Raw genomic sequence first — 4,711 nt, forward strand, 5'->3', positions numbered from 1 at the left:
GAGGACACTGGATAAAGAGTCTGAGAAAGTGAAAGAGGGTGCACAGGGCTGCAGGAGGAGAAGGAGGGGAGAGCAGGAGAAGGAGGGATTCTCGGTATCTACAAGGGAATTAAAGCGCTTTTACCAGAGTGAAGAAATCAGCTAAAGAATGGCAGGCGAACAAAAGCAGCAAGGCTATGGACAAGTCGCTCTGAATAGATCCAGATCCCCTTAAGTTTGTAACACCCCCTACACACTTCTTTTTTCCCCTTCCCCCCCTTAAGCCTTTGCTCCTCACTCCTTCCAAGAACAAATGCAGAGCAAGAGGAAAGAAGAAAAAAAACCCCACACCACCACAAGGGAGGGGAGGAGTGGAAGAAAGCTAAAAAAAAAAATCAAATAAAATAAAAGGTAATCCTCAGCCACTTTGCCCCTCTGGGGGCTGCTCTGGGCCAGATTAAAGGTCCGGTGTGAAACCATTCTGCTATTCAGATGCGATAAGCAGGATTTACAAGCAAAGAGAAAGAGAGAAAAGAATGGGCGAGAGGAGAAAAGGAGAATTATTTGTGTCTCTTAATACTTGTTAAGCACTTCTCTTTTGCTAGACCAGACAAGACACAGCTATGCTCAAAGTCCACGCACAATCCCGACCGCTTGTCCAACACCCCCCTCTCCCTCCCTCCCTCCTTCCCCTCCCTCCCTGCCCTCCACTTTCTTTGCTCTCCCCCTGCCCCCCTCCAAAGCAAGCAGGCAACACTTTGTTGCTACTGAGCTGAAATTGGTCTCCTCTCCGAGCGGCACACAAAGAGAATGGCAATTAACCTTCCTGTTCCCTGGTGACAGCGATCTAATCAGGGCTGCGCCCAGGCCCTGCCAGCGGCTCAAAGGCAGCAGCAGCCGCCTCGGTGCGGGGCGGGGAGGGCGCTGCGGGCCCTGCGTGGGTGCTCCGTGCGCTGCCAACCCGGCTTATTTCAGCCTTGGGCTGGAAGAGAAGGATCCAGCACGTGGCGGGTGTGAATCGGGATCGCCGGCTCCCGAAGGAATAAGGCAGGGACCTGTTGGAGCAGCCACAAACGTGCTCCGAAGGCTGGAGCAACCCTCCCATGGAAAATTCTGCAAGAACCGGGTTTGTTCAGCCTGGAGAAGAAAAGGAGACCTCAGAGCCCTTCTGGTGCCTCAGGGGGCTCCAAGAGAGCTGGAGCAAACTTCTTGTCAGGGCCTACAGCAACAGGACAAGGGGTCGTGGTTTTAACCTAAAAGAGGGGAGATTCAGGAGAGATAGAAGGAAGAGCTGCTTCATGCTGAAGGGGATGAAGCTCTGGACTGGTTGTGGATGCTCCATCCCCGGAAACACTCATGGTCACGTTAGATGGGGCTCTCAGCAACCTGAGGGTTGGTCTAGGTGGCCTTCAGAGGACACTTCCAAGCCAAACCATTCCATGATTCCATGAACTTCTGGCCCAGTGCAGACCTGGCCCAGGCTGCCCCAGTTGCTGGCAGCCCACGGAAGGCAGAGGCAGCAGCAGCACGAGGCTACAAAGGCATTGCAGGAGCTGGCTGGGGGTGCCTTGGTGGAACCCCCAGGTAGGGCCAGGACCATCCTGTGGGGCTGGGTGGTCCAAGTGGTCCTTAGGGCCACAGCCTAAGGACACCAGAGTGTTTGGCCTCTCCTCAGCGCTGCTGCTCATGGAATGTTCATCAATCCTCGCTGCTTCTTCACGTTCCTGGGAACTGGATGACGGGAGAACAATCCCTGTGGGAGGAAGGAGGGAAAGGCCAGCCCAGCCTCCCATCACCAGCACTCCTCTCTGGATGAGGAAGGCACTTGTGGTGCTTCACAGCCAAGAACTACCTGCTGAGACCTGCAAACAAAATCCTTGGGTTTAAAACTTCTATAGAATATTTTTCCTTTCCTTTTTTTTTTTTTTAAGTGGAAAATAGGGTTGTTCGAAAAGCCACAACCATCCTTTACAAAAGAACCACTACTCACCAGTGACACTTCTCAGCAATACTCCTCCACTCCATATTTTTCCGTTTTTGTGGGGATTGGGGATGAGGAACAGCCGGTGCATTACTAAAAGACCAAGATGTAAGTGCTGGGTTTGTGCCATATTTGAGGGCAAAAACATGAACCTCCTGAAGGTCAGTCAAAAGTGAAGAAATGCTTTCTTCTCTTTTTTTAAACCTCTGACAAATCCCTCTGCTGACCAGTTGTCTAATTGTGACAAAGAATGAGGCAGAGGTCTCAGAGTCAGCCTTTTGCTTTCTGATGAGCCTTACCTTAGATCCGAGCAATGCAGGAAAACGACAGTGAATTGGCCTCTTGCAGACAAAAAACCCAGCAGGCCAACCCAATAAACACCACCACCACCCCAAAAAACCCAAACTCGATTCACTTTTTTTCTTCTCTTGTTAGTTCTAAAAAAAAAAAAAATCTTAAAACTGTTGCTAAAACAGTGAAAATTTATCTCTTCCTCGTGTATTAGCACTAAATTTTCGTTTTGTGGCCAAGCAGAAGACCTGGACCTACAGCTTGAGGACAACCTGATGGGAGATGGATATTCCAGCTTGGAGATTTGGCATAATTGCCTGTCCCACCCATGTAGGAAACCTTGCCCAAGAAAACCAGCTCCCGATAATGTTTGTAGTGTGGAGCTTGAAGTTTGGAGCCTTCTGGTGGCAAGGGCTCCTCTGTTTGTCCTCTCCAGGGCCTGGCACACACCTCCATGACGAGCTTTGTAATCCAGGTAGTGCCAACGTCTGGAGCTTCCTAACCGGTTTAGGGGCCTCGATGCTCCCTGGGAGCCTGCAGGAGCGGAGCAGATTGCGGGAATCCTCCTCCCGAGCTCACCCAGGACCGGCCATTAGGGAGGTGATCAAGCCGCTGCTCTGCCTCTCTGTCCCGCAGCGCTTCGGCGGATGATTGCCTCCACCTCCGAGAGATAGGCACCAACATCTCAATTACACCTAAGGAGGAGCATAATTGAGCCTAAATTGATTCAAACAGAGGCAATTAAAGCAAAACCCGGCCCCCGCTGGGACGCCGAGGCGCGGCTTATTTTGAACTCATAACCACAACAAAAAATAATCATTACAGGGCAGGATGGAGCCCTTCCCCTCCTGCCAGGTTCAGCTGTCGGGGGGAGGATGCCCAACCCTCCCCGCGGGCTCTCGGCGCGCGGAGGGGCCGGTCAGCACCATGGCCAGCGGCGGGGCTCTTCCCTGCCCTGTCCCGATCTTCCCTAGCCCGTTCCTGCCCTCTCCCCATCCTCCTTCTGCCCGTTCCTGCCCTCTCCCCATCCTCCCTCTGCCCCTTCCTGCCCTCTCCCCATCCTCCCTCTGCCCGTTCCCTGCCCTCTCCCTCTCCTCCTTCTGCCCGTTCCCTGCCCTGTCCCGATCCTCCCTCTGCCCGTTCCCTGCCCTGTCCCGATCCTCCCTCTGCACGTTCCTGCCCTCTCCCCATCCTCCCTCTGCCCGTTCCTGCCCTCTCCCCATCCTCCCTCTGCCCGTTCCCTGCCCTGTCCCCTCTCCCGATCCTCCCTCTGCCCGATCCTCCCTCTGCCCGTTCCCTGCCCTCTCCCCATCCTCCCTCTGCCCGTTCCTGCCCTCTCCCCATCCTCCCTCTGCCCGTTCCCTGCCCTGTCCCCTCTCCCGATCCTCCCTCTGCCCGATCCTCCCTCTGCCCGTTCCCTGCCCTCTCCCCGTCCTCCCTCTGCCCGTTCCCTGCCCTCTCCCTCCCTCTGCCCTATCCCTGCCCTGTCCCCTCTCCCGATCCTCCCTCTGCCCGATCCTCCCTCTGCCCGTTCCCTGCCCTCTCCCTCTCTCTGCCCCATCCCTGCCCTGTCCCGATCCTCCCTCTGCCCGTTCCCTGCCCTGTCCCGATCCTCCCTCTGCCCGTTCCCTGCCCTGTCCCGATCCTCCCTCTGCCCGTTCCTGCCCTCTCCCCATCCTCCCTCTGCCCGTTCCCTGCCCTCTCCCTCTCTCTGCCCCATCCCTGCCCACTGACCCCCGGGCTGCCCACCAGGGATGCTGCTCCTCCTGCTCCACACCGAGCCAGCAGCATTCCCAGCACATTCCCAGCACGCATCCCGCGGCGTTTCCTCCACACAAAGAGCGGCTGAGGTCCTCTGGATTGTTCTGCCTGGAGGAGACCAAGGAGAGACTCGTCGGGGGCTGCGGCTTCCTCAGGAGGGGCAGTGGAGGGGCAGCTCCGATCTCTGTTTCCTGGGCCAGGGACAGCATCCAGGGAGCACCTGGGGCTGGGCCAGGCAGGCTCAGGCTGGAGAGCAGGGAAAGGTTCTTCCGCCAGAGGCTGCTGGGCACTGCCCAGGCTCCCCAGGGAATGGGCACGACCCCGAGGCTGCCAGAGATCCAGGAGCGTTTGGACAGCGCTGCCAGGGATGCCCAGGGTGGGGTTGCTGGGGTGTCTGGGCAGGGCTGGGAGCTGGATCGATGATCCCTGTGGGGCCCTTCCCACTCAGGATATTCCATGGTTCTGCCATTCCTCCACCCCGTCACGGTGTCATGGCATGGGCCCAGTGAACGCGGCTGTCCGAGGATGTTTCTCCATCCTGGCCTGGGTGGAGACTGGAGGGATCCCCAAATCACCAGATCAGTGGCTGGGGCTGGGAGGGACTGCTGGAGGTCACCGAACCACCCTCTCATTCCCTGAGCACCTCACTTGGGATTGTGTCCAGACAGCTTCTGGGTACCTTGGAGGAGGAGACTCCAC

At 56.7% G+C, this 4,711-nt stretch overlaps 1 long non-coding RNA gene across 1 annotated transcript; it reads right to left on the reverse strand.

Moving 5' to 3' along the window:
• Nucleotides 1-319: 319 nt before the first annotated feature.
• LOC116453225 lies at nt 320-4,224 on the reverse strand. Its single transcript, XR_004243717.1, has 3 exons — nt 4,001-4,224; nt 1,970-2,946; nt 320-1,841 (listed from the first exon to the last, which is right to left on the reverse strand). It is a non-coding gene; the product is annotated as an uncharacterized LOC116453225 (long non-coding RNA).
• Between the last annotated feature and the right edge of the window lie 487 nt (nt 4,225-4,711).

The sequence above is a fragment of the Corvus moneduloides genome, chromosome 18 (assembly GCF_009650955.1).
Source record: "Corvus moneduloides isolate bCorMon1 chromosome 18, bCorMon1.pri, whole genome shotgun sequence".
NCBI classification, from domain to species: domain Eukaryota; kingdom Metazoa; phylum Chordata; class Aves; order Passeriformes; family Corvidae; genus Corvus; species Corvus moneduloides.